Source organism: Macaca thibetana, chromosome 2 (genome assembly GCF_024542745.1).
Source record: "Macaca thibetana thibetana isolate TM-01 chromosome 2, ASM2454274v1, whole genome shotgun sequence".
Lineage (NCBI taxonomy): Eukaryota > Metazoa > Chordata > Mammalia > Primates > Cercopithecidae > Macaca > Macaca thibetana.
In genome coordinates, this window is record NC_065579.1 from 119,625,652 (window position 1) to 119,649,790 (window position 24,139).

Below are 24,139 nucleotides of genomic sequence, written 5' to 3' on the forward strand. Positions count from 1 at the left end.
AATAACATCATTGGGACGTGATAAATCTAACAAGAGTGACATGAAAAAAAAAATACATTGGGAGCACAAAGGAAAGGTTGATCTTACTGTAAAGATCAGGGCCTGAAATCAGTGCCACCTGATCCAAGTTATGAAAAATGAATAGGCAAGGAAATGCATCCATATCCAAGAGGGTCATGTAAGCAAGAGAGTGGGGGCATGGGTGGGAAGCATGGCTCCTTAGAGAGAGGTGACTATCACAGAGCACCTGCCACATAAAGATGAATATCACAGAGTGCCTGCTACACAGAGGTGAATATCACAGAGTGCCTGCCACACAGAGGTGAATATCACAGAGTGCCTGCCACACAAAGGTGAATATCACAGAGTGCCTGCCACATAGAGGTGAATAGCACAGCACCTACCACATAGAGGTGAATAGAACAGCACCTGCCATGTAGAGGTGAATATCACAGTGCCTGTCATGTAGAGGTGAATATCATAGTGCTTGCCACATAGAGGTGAATATCACAGCACCTGCCACATAGAGGTGAATATCACAGCACCTGCCACATAGAGGTGAATATCAAAGAGTGCCTGCCACACAGAGGTGAATATCACAGTGCCTGCCACGTAGAGGTGAATATCACAGAGCGCCTGCCACATAGAGGCGAATATCACTAGCCCATCACATAGCAGTGAATATCACAGCACCTGCCACGTAGAGGTGAATATCACAGCACCTGCCACGTAGAGGTGAATATCACAGCACCTGCCACATACAGGTGAATATCACAGCACCTGCCATGTAGAGGTGAATATCACAATGCCTGCCACACAGAGGTGAATACCACAGCGCCTGCCACGTAGAGGCGAATATCACAGCACCTGCCACGTAGAGGTGAATATCACAGCACCTGCCACATACAGGTGAATATCACAGCACCTGCCACGTAGAGGTGAATATCACAATGCCTGCCACATAGAGGTGAATATTATAGTGCCTGCCACGTAGAGGTGAATATCACAGTGCCTGCCTCATAGAGGTGAATATCACAGTGCCTGCCACAGTGAATATTACAGCACCTGCCACATAGAGGTGAATATCACAGAGCGCCTGCCACATAGAGGTGAATATCACAGCACCTGCCACGTAGAGGTGAATATCACAGAGTGCCTGCCACATGGAGGTGAATATCATAGCACCTGCCATGTATGCCATGTGTGAATATCACAGCACCCGCTACATAGAGGTGAACATCACAGAGCACCTGCCACATACAGGCAAATATCACAGAGCCTGCCATGTAGAGGTGAATATCACAGCACCTGCCACATAGAGGTGAACATCACAGAATGCCTGCCACATAGAGGTGAATATCACAGCACCTGCCACATAGAGGTGAACATCACAGAGTGCCTGCCACATAGAGGTGAATATCACAGAGTGCCTGCCACACAGAGGTGAACATCACAGAGTGCCTGCCACATAGAGGTGAATATCACAGAACCTGCCACACAGAGGTGAATATTATAGTGCCTGCCACATAGAGGTGAATATCCAAGTGCCTGCCACATAGAGGTGAATATCACAGAGCACCTGCCACATAGAGGTGAATATCACAAAGCTCCTGCCACATAGAGGTGAATATCACAAAGCACCTGCCACATGGACCCTCTGGAAAGAAGCAGGCCAAGCTACCACTGCAAAGGCAGGTCAGGTTTGGATGCAGAAGGATCTAGATGCTGGCCATTTTCCCCAGGCGGCATGGAGCTGCTAAAAGTTTGTAAACAGTGGAGTTGGATAGCCATTTCTTTGAAAATTAGTTGCCCTAAGCTACAAAGTGGAGACTCCAAAATGTTGAATGAATAAATGAACGAATGCAGAAACAAGCCTTGTATCAAAATAGCTGAATTCTTGAGAAGATTCCTGAGAAAAATACAAGATATAATGTAAGGCTTATTGCTGGTACAGTCACCCCAGTCTTAAATGGCACAACCTCACTTGCCAAATACTCTACTACCACAAAGCGCTGGATTGTTCAGACTCCCACCCACAGGGAGGTCCAGGATAGGCCTGAAGGGAACCTCTCAGAATCCCTCCCACAGACCTCTGACCAGTACAATGTAGATTTCTATGGGAAATAAGATGCCACAATCTTTATGTCATTTTTACAAAGACAGATGTTTTCCAGCTGTAAAGATGGTGCATATCAAAATACATTAGTTCACATAATTCCTAATCAGAACTATATATTGCAGGTGACAAAAACCCAACTCATACAGAGAAAGTGAAAGAAAATCTATAGGATCATATAACTGAGGAATCAAAAGGGGGAACAGGCTTAGGCACAGTTTGACCCAAGGGTTCAAGCAAAATCAAAGGAACACTCCCCACTCCCATTTCTTTTCTCTTCTGGAATCTACTTCATTTCACTTTCAAATATGCCCTCGATTCATGGTGGGAAACCACCAACAGCAGCCCACATTCATATCCTGCATGTTTAGGATTCTTGGTAATAAGAACAAGTCTCTTTTCATAACTTTGGCAGAGGAGCCTTGGGGACAAGTCTTACAGAACCAAAATGGATCAAGGGCACATCTATAAACCAATTACAGTGTCTAGGGGACAGATTAGTCCAACTGGTAGATCTGAGTCAGTGTGTACCATTGACTGCATTATTCCCTTACAGGAAAAAAAAAAAGTTCTGTTTCCATAAGAAACAGGATGATATGGTGCCAGGCAAACACAAACAACAGATGTGGTAGATGTGGCAGATGGACTCATGCCTCTTTATTTCCTCCCTTTGTAGTATGCCTTACAGATGCTAGAGGTTGAGAAGCTAAAAACTACTCATTTAAGGCTCCCTCCAACTCAGGCTCACACCGGGCAGCCTCTGCCAACAGATACAATCATGCAAAATCTAGCTGCTTACACCATTTGTTCTAGCAAGAGCATTCATGGACACACTTGTCAGATCCTTACAGATGGTCCCAGCTTCATGTGTAGCAAGAAATAGAGCTCAGGAACCTAATTTGCTGCTAAGGGTCATGGCTAAGGCAATGTAGTCTCTCTCGCAGCCCCCAGCTGTGGTGGTGGCTTCCTAATCATTACAGAAGATGAACTCTTTTGGTAAATCACCTCTGTGACAGTTTGGAAGCCCAGCCTGCAGTCTGTTTGCTTAGTCTTTCCAATGATTGTGTAAGCCCCTAAATCTCTGTATATTTAATCCCTTTCTATTTAAATCAGGTAGAGTATGGATCCTAACACAGTTATCCACTACAATTTCTGAACAATGCTCTACAAATAAAACTTTGTTCTGAATCCTTTTTACAAATGATAGATTCATGGAATCCATCTTAGCAGAATCAGGCTATACCTTCCATGAGTTCATCCTATCATTTGTGGCTCCCAGCAGTTGTGAGATACCCTTTTCTTTTTATTTTTAACATCTTACAGCTCTATAATTCTATCTTCATCTTCTTTATCATCAACTGTTTAACCCATCTCTTAAGATGTTAATTTTGATTATTGCTATTTTCGATTTCTGTGTTTCTATTTTGTTTTAAAATATATTGTGTCATTTTTCCAATTTTCTCACAATTTTTTTTAATTTTCTAAGCACAGTTATTTTTAAATGTTTTTGAACTTTCCAACATCTGGGTGGGGCCTATCTCGTGCCAGCTTTTCTGTCTGTACTCACTCAATGTGTAGTCTTACATGCCTGACTATCTGTGAGTTGTGTGCCTATAAATGCATTTGAAAAAATGTTTATAGAAATAATGTGAACTCAAATTATGCTATTTTCTTCTAAGGAGGATTTTTTATTTATTTTTGTCAGGCAACTAGAGGCATTAGAAATCTAGAATAGTATCTATCTGATTTCAGGAACCACCCAGATAATCCAAAGATATGGACTCTGAGAACAGTTTTGCTTCTGGTTCACACTTTCTTTTTCTTTTTCTTTTGTATAAAATAACTTTTATTTACATAATTTATATATATATGTATATATGTAACTGCTTTCTTTAGAACAAGAAAATTTATAAATGACATGATATTGCTTTTCCTGTCAAAGACTTCTTCAAGCAAGATAGTATACATGGTCACTTTTGTTTCAAATAACATGACAGTAAACAGTGGATATTAATATTTTTGTTATGCCTTAACCATTTAGCAACAATTAGGTGTTCAAACCCCCATGCTGACTACTTGCTAAGACATAAGTGTTCAGGAGAAAAAGTCAAGAAAAGATAAAAACTTCACACTTTCTAATTTAGGATCTGCCTTTTACATTCCCAACTCAATGTATAGGGCTCTTACTAGGTTTCTACCACAAGCAGGTCCTGAACTCCAACTTTTGACCCCCACTCCCAACTCTATTAGGCTGTTGAAAGTGCTACTCCAGTCTCAGCTGCCTCTTCTGGAATCTGCAAGCGCACCTAGGGTTACAGCAGCCAAAAATGTTATTGCACCTCTCTCGATTACTTCTATTTCTTACATCTGGGTTCAATAATTCCTCATAACCTGGTTAGTTCCCTAAAGCCTTAAAACAGATTTTTAAATAGATAATATTTTGCCCAGCTTTCTGGTTTGTCATCAGTGGGAGGGTTGGTCCAAATTACAAAATCTGCTATAATCCAGGGGAATTTTACTTTTCTGGGATCCAGAGATAGCTTTTCAAACCCACTCCAACTCATTATACAGACAAACGACAAAACATTAGAAAGTTGTGTAGAATGACCCAATAATTTTATCCAAAGTGGTAGAAAATCAGTCTGGATACACTCAAGGGATGAACCATTTTGAAAAACTTAATGATATGGTTTGGCTGTGTCCCTACCCAAATCTCATCTTGAATTGTAGTTCCCATAATTCCCATGGGTTGTGGGAGGGACCCAGTGGGAGGTAATTGAATCATGGGGGTGGGTTTTCCCATGCTGTTCTTGTGATAATGAATAAGTCTCATGAGATCTGATGGTTTTATAAAGGGCAGTTCCCCTGCACATGCTCTCTTGCCTGCCACCATGTAAGATGTGCCTTTACTTCTCTTTTGCCTTCCACCATGATTATGAGGCCTCTCCAGCCATATGGAATTGTAAGTCCATTAAACCTCTTTCCTTTATAAATTACCCAGTCTCAGGTATGTCTTTATTAGCAGCATGAAAATAGACTAACACACATAATAACCAAAACTTTGGTTTTCCTTCAAACAAAACAGTGACTAAAACACTGTTGTCAAGGAACAGGCTTTTCATGGTGAGATAGGGAATTTTCACACATGAGGCAGCTACTAGGAATGACTTCTTTTCTGACTACTGCTCTGTTTCCTCCTCACTACTAATAAGCTGAGATATTCTGGAATGATTCTCTCAGGAAGCTTTGTGTGTGTGTATATGATCATATTTCATTTTTATTTGGCAGAACAGAAAAGATGATTTGGATAAAAACAATTTCTGCTCAGTGAGCAAAAATAAAACAATAAAAGTAAGGGGGAGACTTCATTCAAACATGTTTTATAAAGAACTTAAAGTTTTAAAATATAGGAAATTTCACTATCTTGTATATGTTTTGGTTTGGTATTTTGCAGAAAAATGCTCCTCCAGAGAAAGCCATGACTACTTTTAGTATTCATCAAAGATCAGACCTGGACTAAGCCTAGATTTCTGAACAGTCACTTGAGAAATTATTTGCTTCTGCTATGACACTAAGGGATGGCAATCACAGAGCTTAAAGTCATTTGAGTGGTGAAAAATCATGAAATAGCACCAAGGGAAGTCCCAGATTTTCTGGTTTTGCTTTATGGGCAAAATTTTTCATTCTGTTCTACAATAAATAGAGTCCCCCAAGGCTGTTCCTCTGGTAGATGTATTCATTATTGCTGAGAAATTAGAGCAGTTTCCACAAAATGCTAAAGGCTGTGGTGTTGATTATATTTATTAAGCAACCAAAGACAAAATATCAGTTGCAATGTTTTGGAAATCACATGAAATGGTTCATGGGAGGCAGTAACTTTTAACAGGTGGGGGAACAGCTAGACAGGCAGATCATCACATTTGCATAGATAAAAGAGCATTACTATTTGTTGTTATTGAGAGGTCCTGTAAATTATTGACAAGGAGATGATACACAGAGCAATGAGATACAGTCAAAGGACTAGCAAGTTAAAAGTAATATAACAGAAATTTCAGAAAACTTAAAAATCTAGGCCTTTAAGGTTAGTTGTTTTCTTATGGATGTCTGTAATAGAAAAAATATTTTCCTCACAAAAATGGAATAAAGGTAAGCTTTATGCCCAGCTTTGTCACTCACTAGTTGTATGAGTTGGGAATGTTTCAGTCTCTCTAAAACTCAGTTTGCTCATCTCTAAAATGGAGTTTATCATAATGAGATACCATCTCACACCAGTCAAAATGGCTATCATGGAAAACTCAAAAAATGACAGAGACTGGTGAGGTTACAGAGAAAAGGAGACATTTATACACTGTTGGTGGGAGGGTAAATTAGTTCAACCATTGTGGAAAGCAGTATGGCAATTCCTCAAAGAGCTAAAAGAAGAACTACCATTCAACCCAGCAATCCCATTACTGGGTATGTACCCAGAGGAATATAAATCATTCTACCATAAAGACACATGCACACAAATGTTCATTGCAGCACTACCCACAATAGCAAAGACATGGAATTAACGTAAATGTCCATCAACATCAGATTGGATATAGAAAATATGGTACGTATATCCCATGGAATGCTATGCATCCATAAAAAAGAACAAGATCATATCTTTTGAGGGAACATAGATGGAGCTGGAGGTTATTATCCTTAGTAAACTAATGCAGGAACAGAAAACAAAATACTGCATGTTCTCACTTATAAGTGGGAGCTAAATGATAAGAACTTATGAACGCAAAGAAGGAAACAACAGACACTGGGGTCTACTTGAGGGTAGAGGGTGGGAGGAGGGAGAGGAGCAGAAAAGATAACCATTGGGTACTGAGCTTAATATCTGGTTGATGAAATAATATGTACAACAAACTCCAGTGACAAGTGTTTACCACTGTAACAAACATTCACACGTACCCCCAAACCTAAAAAAAAAAGTTTTTAAAACATAAAAATTTGGTGAACGCAGCAAAGGAAGTGCTCGAAGGGAAATTTGTAGCATTGAATGCAAATATTAGAAAACAAGAAAGACCTAAAATCAATAATCTAAGCTTCACCTTAGGAAAGTAGCAAAAGAAGAACATTTAAATCCAAAGTAAGCAAAAGAAAAGAAATAGTAAACATCAGAGCAGAAATCAATGGAATTTAAAATAAGAAACCAATAGAGAAAAATGATGCAATCAAAAGCTTGTTCTTTGAAAAGATCAATAGGATGTTAAACCTCCAGCCAGGCTAACTAAGGATAAATGAGAGAAGATACAAACTACTAATATCAGAAATGAGACAGGCCATCACTACTGATTTAATGGATATTAAAAGGATAATAAATATTAGGAAGAACTCTATGCCCACAAATTTGATAACTTAGATACCACTTAAAATTGTAACTTTTAAGATTCAACAATGAGAAAATACACACTCCAATTAAAAAATGGGCAAGAGGTCTGAGCAGACACATTACCAAAGAAGATATACAGATGGCAAATAAGCATCTGAATAGGTGCTTGACATTATATGTTATCAGAGAACTGCAAATTAAAACAATATTGAGATATCACTGCCACCTATAGAATGGCTAAATTCCACGATATTGACACCAAATGCTGGCAAGAATGTGGAACAACAGGAACCCTCATTCATGGCTGGTGAGAATGCAAAATGGCACAACTGCTTTGGAAGAGTTGGGTAGTTTCTAACAAAGCTAACCATGCACTTACCTTACAATTCAACAGTCACACTTTTTGGTATTTGCCCAAATGAGATAAATATTTATGTCCAAACAAAAACTTGTTAATGAACATTTATAGCAGCTTTATTTATAATTGTCAAAACTGAGAGGCAACCAAGATGTCCTTCAATACGTGAATGCATACGCAAACTGTTGTACAGCCATGCAATGGACTATTTTCTAGTGATTAAAAAAATGAGCCACAGAGTCATGAAAAGACATAGAGGAACATGAAATGCATATTACTAAGTAAAAGAAACCAGTCTGAAAAGGCTACACAATGAATAATGCCAAGTATATGACATTCTGGAAAAAGAACAACTGTGGAGACAATTTAAAAAACCAGTGGTTTCCATGCATTCATGTTGAGGGACGGAGGAATGAATAGTTGGAGAATAGGAGAATTTGGGGGCAGTGAAACTATTTTGTACCATACCATGATGGTAGATATATGAATCATACTTTTAGAAAAACTCACAGAACTGTACAACAAAGAATGAATCTTAATATAAACTATGTGCTTTAGTTAATAATATTGCATTAATATTAGTTCATCAACTATAACAAATTTACTATACTAATGCAAGATGTTAATAATATAGGAAACTGTGGTTAGGGGTGATAAATAGAAACCCTTTGTACCTTCTGGCTCACTTTTTCTGAAAACATAAAACTGCTCTAAAAATATAAAGTTGGTTAATTTAAAAAGCAAAAAAATAAAATAAAATGGAATGGGGTTTACAATGTTGCCATCTCACAGGCCAGTTGCATACAAAGAGTTTAGAACACTCTTCGGCATGGAATAAGTGATTAATAATGTTATTGTTTATATTACCACATTATTAAGTTAGCTTGCCATGAAATCCAAAGAACAAATGACAAAATAAAGTGGTCCCCAGACAAACTTGTAGTAGTTAAGAAGGGAGGGAGTACGGTGTTTTAAGATAGGTTTGGGGGCATTTTGACAAATATTCTTAAATCAAAATCCATTACTTCAAATTCAGGAATGTTAAGGAAAATGCCTCACTGACACTTCCCTCTGAACTGCTGATTTTAAAAAAATGTTTTTTAAACAAATACAATGGTGAAATGCAGATTATATGGATTGAATATGACCAATCTAAACAGAAACAAGAAGCCAGAATGCAAACGTGATTCTGCTCAGACATACTTAAGAGGAAAAACTATTTTCAAGCTGTCAGAAAACTCTCTGTACAAGCAACTGTCTAGGTTCTCCTCCCATTTCTCTGACATTTCCATCTTTGCATCCTTGGTGAAGTCCTCTGTATCCACTCACCTCTTAGTTTGCACAGTTCCCAAGAGTCCTCATGGCTCACTCTGCTGAATGACATGGGCTCACTGGGTTTCCTTCACTTGCACACTGTAGGCCCTCCCTGCCCTTGATTTGGCCTAAACTGAAAAGTTTATTGTTCACATAACTTTAAAAACCTCAGGGAATATGGGCTTTCTTTGGAACAGTGGAATCCAACTGCTCAGATGTACCTATCAGGAATCTGTTTTTGTTATGTCTCAACTCTGCCTTCCAAAATGGTGGTTGGTTGGTTGGTTCTTCTCACAATAGTAAGTTGGCCAATAGGCAGACTTATCAGCAGAAAAATAGAGGGTTCCTTTTTCCAATGCATCCATCATATACCTTGGAGCTGATTCTTACTGGACTGACTTGGGTCCATGCGTATCTTAGAACCAATCCCTGTGTCAGAGCAACAGAGGATACATTTACCCAGACCTCGGTTACATACCCAGTCCCGTAACAGGAAGTAGGAGTCATTGCCTCCAAACTACCAGTCAGAGAGTGGAGAGGCAGAGTAACCCAAAAGAAAGAGATACATTCTATTAGCAGAAAGAATGCTGTGCAGACAAAAGAACAATTATTGCATATGCCAGATCTTCCCTATTCTGGCCTCACCCTCTTCTCCCACCCCTCTGGACACTTCCTGCCAGTGAATCCCAGTGGACACCCTTTCTCACCTCCATCCCTTCCTCACCTCCACCCCTTCATAAGGGTAATCCCTACTCATCCTGTAAGACTCAGCTCAGTTATCCTCCCTCCAAGGAGTTTTCCCTGACTACTTATATCACCATAACCCCATGCTGGATTAGGAGCTCCCAACAATCCTGTGATTCTGTTTGCTTATCTCTATCATGACACTTTCACATTGATGTGCCAGTCTCCACTCCTGGACTAAACTCCTCAAGCGCAGGGGACTATTTAACTCAACTTCATATCCCCTGAAATTAGCATAGTATCTTGCGTATAGTAGGTAGTCAGCCTCACTATGCAAATGAATTAATGAAAGAAATTTCAACATGAGGTCAAATCCCAAACATTTACACACATGCACACAGGTGGTATACAAAATGGCTAACAACCTGTAAATTCACAGACTCATCAGAAAGGACTCTGGCTGTAGTATCAGGACAGAGGCCTGGAGGCATCCTTCAAGAGCCAAGTGTTTCCACTTGGACACATCAAGTAGATCAAGGGGAGCCCCAGAGGGTACAGCAGGTAGCCAGAGGGGTACTCAGGGTCAACATCTATTTACCAAGTGCAATGAAAATATTTCAATAAGTCATCAACTGGTACAGGTGTACTGAAGAATACCTGGTGATTACCAGATGTATATCTATTTGTGTGGGTGTTCATGTGTATAATATATTTAAATATGTTGCATACACAGGTATGTATGCAATATAAGATTTTCATTAGCTTGTCTTTTATACATTTTTTATAATAAAACTTCTAACAGTACACAGAAAGATTTCTGGAAAATGTGTCTTGGCCTAGAAAGACACAATAACTCCTTTTCCCATGCTAGTCTCCATCACAGAAGCATCTGCTCTGACTTCAGCTCCCAAAACCAGAGTCCCCAAAAGATCCCTTGCAGATGGCTCAAAAATGACACTATTCTCAGTGCACATGCTCCTCTTACAAGCAATGTAGTCATACTCACAGCCTTCCCCCAAACTGGCATTTATTTCCCAAGAGGGTTCTATATTCTTCTCTAAAAAGATGGAACAAACATTAAAAGTCTGAAGTGATCCAAAGACAACCAGGGTTAGGGAAAACTTCAGGGAAGCTAATTTTGTATTCACAAAGAAGGTAGCAGTGGTCAGGTCCTGCCAGTGGGTGAATTTACAACATATAATTCTTTCAGAATGAGATATGCAAATAAAATCAATTAAATCCTGGCTGTGCTTGGCCATTCTAATGCTCACACTCACCACCACATTAATTGAAACAGCACTGAAGGAGTCTTAAATTCAGGGTAATAAGTTGTGTCTGAGATAATCAACAGGCAATGCATTCATATTAAGGCTGAGTAGGAAACGCTGATTCTAAATCACTCAAGGATCCAGCACTGCATGGGAAAGAGGCTGGTCGTGTGGTGCTGATACCGGAGAAGGAGCTCTGTTTTTTAATTCTATTGACAAGAGACACAACTCACTCAGAAGAGGAGCTGGTTTTTTTCTCTGAACACCAAGCAGGCATGAGGGTGACAAGAAGAGCAGTGCCTGAGACCTTGACTTAGCAAGAGGTGAAGGGAATAAAATTGCAGAATTTTAAAACAGGGCCAATGGCTAAAAGGCATGCCAGAAAATGACTGCTACATACCAGTAGTAGCTCAAGACAGAAATTTGGGTGTTATCCTAGATTTATCTCATTCTAGTTATCCCTCTCCACCAGCCAATTCATCACTAAACCCTCTTTTTCTGCCTCCTAATTATACACTTAATCCGTCCGCTTCTATTGACCACCATTGGCCACCTCCCTCGATCAAGCGCTTACCACATCTCCCCTACACTTTAATAATTGCCTCTTTACTAATTTGCCTGATTTCATTTTTGTTTTCCTCCAATATACTATCCTTGTAGAAGCCACAGTGGCGTCTTATAAATAGAAATTTGTTCATGACACTCCTTGCCTTAAAACCCCTCCATGGCTTTCTGTTGCACCTCAAACAAAATCCCAGCTTTGTATAATATAATGAACCAGCTGGCCAAAATAATGGGTCACTTCCTGCCTCTCTACCTGGGTCTTGGTACCAAATATACCCCTCCCTACCATAATCCTCACCCTCTCACTAATTCCAACCACCCTGGCCACCCTTCACTTCCTCAAAGATTCCAAGCTCTTTCCTCCCCCAGAGTATTTGCAATGCTCTGTTCCTTCTCCCTGGAACATCCTTCCTTACTTCTCCCAGCTTCACTCTTAGCGTCCTTCTATGGCTGCCTTCTTCTGATCTTACTGGTCACAACCCACATATGACCTCGTCAATGAGCCTTTCTCTGACCACCCATCCCAAAGAACATGTGTTTCCTCCTCCAAAACCCAACATCATGCAACACCACCTCCCCAAAAGATAAAGCTTAATACCTTCTTCTAGGGTTTCCTCCTTTTTCCCTTGTTTCAAAGAGACCAACAAACAGAAATTCCAGTTTTTACCCTAGCCATCTCAAACCTGTCGATGCTGCTACAGCAGCAATGGGAGATTAAATACTCGGAAATCTGCTCCCGCTGGGATCCATTTCCTCTGTCAGCAGGCACACTCCAAAAGGGATGGCAGGAATCCACTTGAGCTGATTTGCTTTCAATCCGGTCAACAAGGCGAGGCAATTTAGCCTCATATTTAGTACCACTTGCTTTACTAAGTACATTCTAACGAAGTTTTAATGACCTAACCCAGGGAGCACTGTATCTACATGTAAGTAAATTGGTTGAGAACTTTGATTTTCCCACTGGAAATCTCACCATTAATCCATGATTTATTAAGCCATTAATCAAAGATTTCAACACCCTAAACATGCTGTCATTAATAGTTAAACTACCTTCCTACTCCTCACCCTCCTGTTCCACTTCTTGGAATGATTTCTGGAGGCTGTTGCCTCTGGGTATCTGCTGCACACCCCACTGGCATCTCCATCTCACCTTATGTTCTGCACACACACTCTTCAGCCTTGAACTCTGCATTATCCAAAGGGGCCTTAACAGAATTGCCACCATAGTCTTAGTGAATTTTTGTACTTCTTAATCCGACTTCGCTCACCTTGACCCTGTAAGTGATTTTAAAATGCCCAGTAGTGGCTTCTCATTTTTCTCAACTAATTAACCTATTTCGTGAGATCTGTCTTCTGCAAACTCATTCATTTTTACAAACACGCTTGAGAATATGATACAAAAGAAGTATATATAATGGAGATTATCTCTTTGCCAAACAGTCTGTCAAAAGAGGTAAGATTCACACACACACACACACACACACAGAGAGAGAGAGAGAGAGAGAGAGAACTTTGATTTTCCCGCTGGAAATCTCACTATTAATCCATGATTTATTAAGCCATTAGTCAAAGATTTCAATACCCTAAACATGTTGTCATTAATACTTGAATTACTTTCCTACTCCTCACCCTCCTGTTCCACTTCTTGGAATGAAGAATGAAAATATATATACATATATATAGGATATATACATATATCCTTCTCTGGGGTTAAACAAATGAAACTCTTGAAGGAAAATAATAATCAAATTAATATTGCCACCGTCATATTCTATTAAAAGGTATGATACCTTCTTTATACTCATACTAGTATAGATAATAAGCATTATTCCAGAATTTAACATGCTTTCCTTTTCTCTTTTGTCATTTATTCCCTTTATCAGAGTTCCTTAGTTTTAAGAAACCAAAACCAAGCTTCAATGTCTAAAGATAAAATGGAGTTTACTAGAAAGAAAGAAAAGACTCACAGCATCAACCAGAGATTTAAGACCATGGATTAGAAAATATTAAGGAACCACAGGACACTGGCAAAAGCTGTGTTTCAGGAATAATTTGGCCAGCTACTACCCCCACAAAACTCAAAAGATAACCGTGCCTACTACTGCTGCCTAAGTGAATTCATTCACTAACATCCACTGCTAACATAAGTGAATGTTACTGGATCTTTCATCTTTGTGTCATCTGCTCAACTGCTCAAGATAAAGTTGTTGGTAAGAGAATCTGATGGGCCAAACCTAGCTCATGTGCACTTGACCCAGAAGGCAGGCAACATGGAGAAGGGGAAGCTGACTCTTGGCGGGGATGCTGTGGTGCACTGACAGATTTCTCAAGACCCAGGCTCTCAATTCCTCCAGCTGCTGGGGATATTGCCTGCTGATGGCTCGCAGATAAATCCCTCCCCAGGAATTGTCCTCCACCGGGAGGAGCTGCCTCACCCAAGGGTACACTCTCTACTGGGGGCAGCCTGCCTTCAATGCCTGGGTATGTTACTGGAAGGGGGTCCTGATCCAGACCCCAAGATAAGGTTCTTGGATCTCATGCAAGAAAGAATTCAGGGCTAGTCCACAGTGCAAAACGAAAGCAAATTTATTAAGAAATCACAGTGATGAAAGAATAGCTGCTCCATAGACAGAGTGGGGTGTTCCCAATAGTAACAGGAAGAACGTGCCCAGTCTAGGTACAATGCTGTTTATATACATGATAACAACAACAACAACAAGAAGTCATGGGGATAAGTGCTCTGCTACAAGGATTTGTGATGAAGAATTTATTTTCTTAATTACTATATTTTGCAAGAATTGATATTATTATCTTTAAAGCAAAATTAGGAATGTTTCTGTTCTCAAGATATTGGGATATCAGGACATTCCTGGGTCTGGGTCTGTTTAGTAAACGTTATCAATCTGTTCCCTTAGTCATAAACATCTAGAGGCAAGGAATACCTAACTTTCTGGGAATGTAGCCCAGCAAGCCCCAGCCTCATTTTTTACTAGCCCTCACTCAAGATGGAGTCACTCTGGTTCTAATGCCTCTGACAGTTGATAAAGGAATACAAAAGCCTGCAAACTATGCCTCAACTTGGGACATCTCCGAAGAGCCATCTTAGTCTCAGAGCTCCTTGTGGAGTTGACTGAGGTCTTTATGCAAACTACATTACAGTTCAACTTCACCCTCTGCCCCATCCAGCTTTCCTCATTCCCCTACCTGTGTTGTTCCTAAGAGTACTCCCCAGCAAACCACGTGCAGGCAAACATATGTCTCAGGATCTGTTTTGAGAGCCTCCTTCAGTTTTCCAAAAAGAACTACACATAATAGGAATTTTTGCATAAATAAGACAGGGCATAGATACTGGGCAATCAAGTAAAATGGCATATGTCCATTGCATGCTCAAATACTTTTCTGTATTAAGTAAGATGCTGCCATTAACAAATAGTTGACAATTTAGAGTTTCATTTAGAAATTTTCTATGGAGTCAAGTCAGTTTCCTTACCCCCATTCATTCATTCCCTTCCCCTATTCTCCCTGGCTCACTCTTTCCTATATTTGGATTTATATATTTCTCTCTATTAGCTATTTCTCTAGAGATGATAGAAATAGCAATCATAATGGAAACAGAAATTAGATAGATACGGAGATCAAGAGATTCAGAGATTAAGAAAGAGAGAGATGTCTGAAGTCATTCTATTTCTCTCTGTTTGTCCTTATGCTCTTCTCCCTTTGTAGAATTCCTTCTCTTTTTCCCTCTCTCTGGCAGTACAAAATCCTACCTGTCCTTATTTATAAAGCCATTCCCTCACATTTAGAAAGCACTTGGATAGTTCAAAGTGTTGTAACACACTTAAGCAATTTGATCTCACAAAATGACCATGAAGAAAAAAGAACAAATATTGTTATTCCTATTTAACTATGGGGATCCCTGTCTTAGAGAGGTTAGATAACTCGACCAGGTTCCCTTAGACCTCCTCCTCCATGCTGTCCTTTGAATACATTAACTGGATTCAGAGTCAGGTTTTGTTCTCCTGATATTCCTTGAGTGGTTGTGTTTTGTTTCTGCCTAGCACTCCCATCCACCAACCCACCTGACCCTGCCCTAGGCTAGATACATGCTTCTTGAGGGCCAGGGCTGCATCTTTACTCCTACCACAGAGTACAGAATAGTAGAAGTTAGAAACCCAGGGTCCAGTCCTGGTATTAGTATTTTCCAGCTGGGTGATCTTGCAAGTCGCTTAACCTTTCTGAGTCTTAGGTCTCTCATCTGTAAAAGAACAAATGCCTACTTTGCAAAATCATTGTGAAAATTACATGAAATAAGACATTTGGAAAAACTTACATGATCTGCCACACAGAGGTCACTTAATAGGGGATCATTTTTCCATCATTTTCACTTTCACAGTGCTAGGCATACCAAGTCATTTTAATGAATATTTATTAATTAACTATTAAGGGAAATGATGGTCATGATCATGTTAGGAAGAAAAGGTATGTAAAGAGATAAGAAATGGGCTTGAAAGCTGCTGCTAAAAATGTTTAGTATTTATTATATGCAAGCCTAAATATATATTTCTATCACATCACCTTTTACAAAGCACCAGCTAACCGGTTTGCCTTTCACCCAACCATGTAGCCAAAAAATGGCCCCCATTTGTATGCTGGCTATTGTTACAGACTGTCAAGGTTCGTTAATACATTTTGCACTGTAAGTGTTACTGAAACACAGTATTTTGCAAACCGGGAGGGATATGGTTTGAATGTGTTTCTCAAAGTTCCTGTGTTGGAAACTTAATCCCCAATGCAACAGTATTATGAGGTGGGGCCTAATTAGAGATGAGTAGGTCATGAGGGCTCTGCTCTCATGAATGGATTAATATTGTTATCTTGGGTGTAGATTAGCTACCGTGAGAGTAGATTGTTATAAAAGTGAGTTTAGTACCTTCTTGCTCTCTCAAGCATACTCTCTTGCGCCTCAGCCTTCCACCATAGGAGGATGCAGCATGATGGCCCTCACCAGATGCTCCTGGACTTTACCTCTGGAACCACGAATGAAACAAATTTCTCTTCTTTATAACTTTCCCAGTCACAGATATTCTGTTATAGCAGCAGAAAATGGACTAAGACAGGAAGCAGCTTTTATTTTAAGGATGTGGTAATGTCAGCCCACAGAATAAGTGATTCTCCAAAGTCACACAAAAAGTAGCACAGTGGTAGCTAAAATTCAGATTATACGAGTCTAGAACCCAAATCCTTTCCTCCATCCCACAAATGGGCCATTATCATTTCATAGCCAGTTTACCTTTCTCTCAGACTCATGGTGAAAACTTTAGATTGCACGTCAAAAGAGATGAGATAAATGCTAATTTCATTTTGGCAAAGATTCAAAGTCACTTGGTTTCCAGAAATGGAAACCCACTCAGGCTGCCTTAAATAAGAGGAGATTCATTTTAAAGAATCAGGAATATTTTATGTAATCTCAAGGCTCTGGAGAAACTGAAAACCAAAGGCTAACTCAGACTGAGGAAGCTATTTTCTCCATCTTGCTTTCTTCCCTTCTTGGCTGCCACATCGTCTCCTGGTCTCTCACTTTTCTCTCTCTCTACGTGTGCATATTTCCTCAAACTCAGCTTTCTCTGCCTCTTCAAAAACATGATTAAAACGTGGCTGCCTGGATGCCTTCCACTGCTTTCCAATTCTAATGCCTCCAATTAGCTAACTACCATCCCTGCATCCCAGTTCCAAATTCCCAGGTGAGAACATCTGATTGGTTGACACCAGCCAATAGATGGACTCACCTAATTCAGCTGTCTATCATTATCCAATCTGTTGGCATCAGGGAGAGGTATAATTAGGTAATGGAATCATGTCTACAAGGTCATATTTCTTTGTGTGAGGAGCGTGACAATTTCTCAGAAACAGGGCAGCCCAAAAGTAGCCCCAAGAATACCCTTAGATGTGAAAATGAATGTTTTGTCTCAATCATCTGGCTTCTCTTAAACAGCTCAATGATGGGCATCTTCACTTATACATTATGACAATCCATCCAAAAAAGAAATGTGGACTCCAGCAGCACTGCAGCCATAAGGTTACACCTCTGAGATGTCCCTTCAAGAGAGATGCCGGCATCTCAAAGAGATACTCGCATATTCATGTTCACTGTGCAGGAAACATGGCACAAACAGCCAAGAGATGGAAGCAATGTAAAGGCCCATCAACAGATAAATGGGTAAAGAAAATGTGGTATACACAAACAATAGAATATCATTTTACCTTAAAGAGAAGAAACTCCTGTCATACATTACTACATGAAGGAAATTTGAGGATGTTATGCTAAGTGAAATAGACCAGTCACAGAAAGACAAACACTACATGATTTCACCCATATGAGGTATCTAAAATAGTAAACTCAGAAACAGAAAGTGCAATGGTGGTTGCCAGGGACTAGGGAGAGTGGAAAAGGAGCAGTCGTGTTCAATGGATGTAGAGTTCCAGTTTTGCAAGATGAAAAACTTCTAGAGATCTGATCTGTTAGACAGCAATATGCATATAGTTAACCCTATTGTGTGTAAACTTACAAATAGTTAAGATGGTACATTTTATGTTATATGTTTTTGACCATAATGAGAGAGAGAGAGAGAGAGAGAGAGAGAGATGCGGACTCAAGGAGTGCTATTAAGCTGTGGGTGCTTCAGAATCTGCACCAGATTTTAGCAAAGATCACCCAGTTCCTGGGCACATTCCAGTCAAGGGTTCACTAACATTAGATGCCTCTATAGCCGATCTTCCTGCCACTGCTCCCTGTGGGCTGTTCTGCAGTCTACGGCTCTTCCTCCTTCCTTTCCCTTTACCTTTCATAGATGACAGACCTACTTCAAGGTCTGAAGCGTTTTCCTGCCTGCTCCTGCCACCTTCTTCTTTACCATTCATAGGCATTATCCCCAGTAATTCTCACATTTCTACCTCTATCTTGGTATCTGCTTCTCAAAGAACCTGCCACAAGTCACTCAACAGACCTACACGTTCTCCTATACGCCCATGAGAGAAAATGGTATTTGTGTGCATGCACACTTGTGGCTAAGTATGCTGCATGAAGCAGCCCCTCTGCAAGCTAAACCCACACCTCAGGCAGCTTTAGCTCTTCTCTAGTCCCTTCGCACCTTTCGTATCTCCGTGTTAACACTTAGTGCACCATGTCATCATTGTTCACAAGTCCATGATTCCACTGTGAACATGCTCCTCCAAGACTAAGGGCACACCCATATTTATTTCTGTATCCCCCAACACTTGTCAGAGTACCTGGTAGATAAGACACAAATAGCAAATATTGGAGGAAGGAAAAGGCAGGAAGAACAAAGTGAAGGAGGAAGAGTTAAAGGATAGGAACCATTTTTGGCATAACTCAGCTCACAGCTGATGTTCAAAAATGCTCATCCACAGGCTGCATGTATACAGTAGCCTGCCCTTTTCTGTAATCCACCCAACAGTTAACAAATATATATTGAGCATTTTCTGTGTGCCAGATGGAGAGATAACATGTGACTTACATATGTGGTCTCCATCCTGGGCACGGAAACACAGAGGCATTTGATTCTACCGTATGTAATGGATATCCGTGTTTTCCCCCGCACAATTTGGTCAACAAAATATCCCGTGTGCACAGCGCAATTTGACAAATGTGTGGAAGGGTGACGATTATCACTCAGGAAAATGGACGTTGATGTCACTGACTGTCCTCCCAGGATAGTACTGGGAAACATTCCACTTAGTGACTCATTAATCATTTTCAGGTATAGCCTGAGCTTTCTCTTCACTAATTATGTTGACCTTTCTGGAGGCAAAGATTTACACTGTGAATATATTTCCTGTTTCAAAAATCATCTGTTTGTAAATGAAATGGTGTTGTGGTGCCTGGGAGCATTCCTTCTGTTTGGAAGATTATCACATTTAAGTCATTTAAGACTTTAAAAGCAATTGCCACACTTTTTCAAAACCTTGGGACTTTCTTCAAGAACAAATACTACTAAATAAAACTTGATTTTAGCTCAATCTTTAAAATTTGTATTGCTGACTCATCCCTGCTCTGGGTGGATTTCTGAGTTGCAGAGTGGAGTGACCAGCAAGCGATGGAGATTTCTTCAGTTCAGTGTCCCTTAGCAACCATAATTTCACTTTCCTGTTGCCATAACAACTATAGCATGAACATCAAGGTCATCAAGCCCACAGAGCCTCTTTCAGGAAGCCGAGTCTCTCACACTTTCCAGGCTTCTCTTCTATTTGCTCCCACAGGAGATGTTTTATAGAAAATGGCATTTGCTCCTCCCTTTCTCCACTCCATGTTACTTTAGAAAGCAATCTATTTAAAGACACAAGATAATCCATAATAAAATAAATGCAAAGACCTCCCCTGGTAGATTGAAATAGCCACTGCAGTCACTCATTTAAACTGTGCTACATCTTCAAATGGGTCTGTTTTAAAAGAATGAAAAGACAATATAGCAGGGGGCAGGATTTTGAAATTCTCAAAGTCTTGGATTCCAGTATGACATTTGTCATGATTCTTAGTATCCAGGTTTTCTAGCTTACAGTTTCTGGGAAAACGGGGAGGCTGAATTTGATGGTCTCCAATGTCCCTTTCAGTTCTCACATTCTGTGAAGCAATATTTAACAGATCAGATTTTGCAAGGGCTTGCTTTTTAGATGGTAAACCAAAAGTAGTCCTAGCATAAGCTTGTCCACCTCACCGAAAACAATCAGTTTCATGGAACAAAAGCTAATGACCCCTCTTGATGGGGGCTTTTGTGCTCATTCCTGCATGCGCATGGTAGAGCTGGCACTCCAGAAACATTGAATCACCTCAAATAATTATGCAGCAAGGAAACTTTCTCTTCTGTCTTCTCTTTAGAATTATAAATAGTCAACATTAAACATGGTTCTTCACCCCAGCTATCAGCCAACATTCAGGGGAATTAGCTAGATATTAACATTTGAAGATAGTGTAATTTCATAGCTCTATTAAAGCAGACAAATAAATCTCCCAGCTAAATTATCTCTACTTTTGACTAGGAAAGAAGAGACCACTTAGGCTCTCACAAGAGTAAGAGATGCTTAGCACATTCCAAATAAATCCTACTTACTGAGCTTTCTCAGCCATCATTGTTAACCACAACCTTCTTCCGAAATTCTGCATGCTTGCTCACATAATGTAGCTCTCAATGTGTATCAAAGACATTTGATTTTAGGGCATGTGCATTGTACTCAATTGAATTGAAGACCTCGCCTTTTTTTTTCTCACTTTTTGTCAACTGTTAATTAAGCAATAAAGTTTAAAAAAAAAAAAACTTCATTAGTTAAGAATAGTTCTTCTGGTACTGTGCTTAAGAGGCTGGGGTTTTTTTTGATTTGCCAATGTGTTTATGACATTGTTATATGGTTTTTCTTTTGTTTCCAAAAAGCAGTGTCAGCTGCAGTTGGTGTTTGAAATTATCATCTGCCCCTCGCTGGCTCTGCCAATCCTTACTCACAACAGTCATAATGCTTTCTAATCATGGCCTTCTCCCCTGGGCAACAAGCACACCTACAGAAGCTGCCTGAGGGGAATATGGCACCAAGAAAGCCACTTACGTCTTGAAAGTTTTTTCCTGGGGAAAGGAAGGATACTGTAAGAAAGAAAGGCTGCCTCCTGGTTGCCTTTATTTCATCAGTGTTTTCTCTGCAGGAAAAAATGACTCTTGGCAAAGGAGGCAAGACACCTGCAAAGTAGTCAGCGTTTCCTCCTGTAGGCATAGAGATCTGAGTAATGTGTTCCATAGAATTGGAAGAAGATGACAGACAGACAGCAAATGATCGATATTTCGTAAAAATTCTAACTAAAAGCTGATATCTTGCACATAGTGGGTATTTAATAAATTTCTCTAGAACGAATTCATGAATCCCAAAGTCAGTAATTAGCACACAGTGGGTAGAGGTAAAGTACAATTGCAACACTAAAGGATTAAATCAAATCCATCCACTTATGGATGACCCATATAATTGCATTGCACATTTATAATTGATATGGCATTTCCGTTTCTCATGGCTCTGCCACACTGTCTCACTGCCACTTATAACAGCCCCACAAGCAGAAAATTTTCCAACTCTCATTTTATAGGTGAAGAAACTGAGATGGACATTACATAATGTACTGGAAATTGTATTGCTAAAGACCTACCGAATTATGGTTTAAATTCAGTTCTTCTGTTTCCCAACGCTGTGACTTTTTCTTAAGGTGGAAGTTTGTCTACAAAATACAGTTAAGTCATTTTTTTTTAACTAAGTGCGGCTGGGCACGGTGGCTCACGCCTGTAATCCCAGCACTTTGGAAGGCCGAGGCGGGCAGATCACCTGAGGTCGGGAGTTCGACATCAGCCTGACCAACATGAAGAAACCCCGTTTCTACTAAAAATACAAAATTAACCAGGTGTGGTGGCGCATACCTGTAATCCCAGCTACTCAGGAGGCTGAAACAGTAGAATCGCTTGAACGCAGGAGGCAGAGTTGCAGTGAACCGAGATCACGCCATTGCACTCCTGCCTGGGCAACAAGAGCAAAATTCCATCCCAAAAAAAAAAAAAAACCTAAGTGCATCACTTTGGATTTCCCAAGAGAAACCAATTGTAACCACCTTTAGAGGGAAGAGTTTATTGGAAGATTATAAATATAAAGGGCTCCATATCAATAGATGGCTAGAAGGAGGGGTTTAGGAGTTGGGATTCTGGGGGCCAATTTTATGGGAGCAGGAAGCACAGCAACTGTCTCCTTTCAGAAATAGTTTGATCAGAATATTGCAGCTAACAACACTTGTTACTGCCATTATCCCCAATTGTCATGAAAGTTCCTCCAAACATTTTCTTTATGTTTTTATCACAAGTTCAAGATTTAATGTCTCAGAAGAAAGTGCCTGACTGGCTGAGCTCAAGTCAGAGATCCAGCTCCTGGCCTTTCAGGAGTAGGTAGAGGCAGAATTGGTTCTCTCTTTCCCACCTCCGTGTCCCAGCTTCTATAATAAGACAGAAGTCCACACCCCATGGAGAAGGAGTAATTCTCTACAAGAAAAAAAAAAAGCTGTTAGCACTAAGCTTTAGGAAGATGAATGATTATTGAGCCAATCAAAGTCAAGTGCTTGCTATTCTAGGTTATACATAAATCTATTCTCCAAGATAATTTTACAGGAAATTAAAGTCTAGAAGCAGAGAGCTGAACCACCTGCCATTACGTGGATCCTTCTTGGGGTCCATTAGTTAAAGTAGTGAAAACAGAAGCTAGTAGGACACATGAAATCCCACAACACCTTCCTAGCCTTGTGAGATGTACTGGAGTCAGAGAAGAAGACATTTCCAGTGCTCCTTAAAGAAATAAGCTTCTACAAAGGCTTGTGTTGGTTAAGCGCTGCTTTGCACTGCAACATCTATCACAATGCTCTGCCAGTTCAGTCCACTTCACTCCACCATAAGAAGCCACAGCTCGTAACTATAGCGGGGTTCTTAACAGGAAAGAAGTGAAGACTAAACCTGCACAGGTCATTTTTGCCTCTAATTTGGAGTTTGTCACCGTGGGCCTCACCCAGTGATCTAGTGAGGCCTGGATTGCACCAGCCTATCAGCTCTTCTTGCTAATGGCAGGTCCACTTCTTGGCTTCAGGGATATTTATCCGACATGGAGGCATTTTGGCACCACAGTGGAGATGTATTCGTTTTGCCTATCCAGCTCCCTCTGGTCTTCCTTCCAGAAATAGCATCTGAGTCTGGCAGGAGAGAAACACACCTCCTCTACTCTCAGACCACATGGTCCTAGTGGGTCTGACCACACCCTCTCTTAATCGTGGCATGGGCATGAGCAAAACCGGACAACTGTCATCATCCTTCCCCCTGGTAAAAATGATTCGTTCAGGAAATGGGCATATTGTCCAAGTTGGGCCAGTGATATTTAAGGCTGGGATTCCTGATGGAAGATTTGAAAAACAGTTGCTTTTTTACATTCAGATGACTAAAGTCTGAGGATGCTGTCTTAGCTAGTGGCAATCTATTCACCATGCAGTAATAGACTGCCTCAGAATAAAGATAACAAAGAGAGGCAGAGCTGAGAGATGGAGAAAAGCAGATTTTGAACCTCCCTACTTGAGCATTAGGACACATTCATTAGTGCATCCATTCCTGAGTCTACACCTGAATTTTCAGTAGTGTGAGTCAACAATTCCTTTTTCATAATTGAGCCAATTTGAGTTGTATTTCTGTCCATGCTTGTTCTCCACAAATAGAAGAATGATAAATTCATTCACTTATTCAGCCAATATTCACTGAGCACCTATCACACACCAGGCCCTCTGGTAGGTACAAAACAGACATAGAGACTGGGGCTGCAGAGAGACATTAGTCAGGCAAACATACAGATAATATGCTTGAAATGATTATGATGAATGAGAAGGAGAATATAGAGTGCTATGA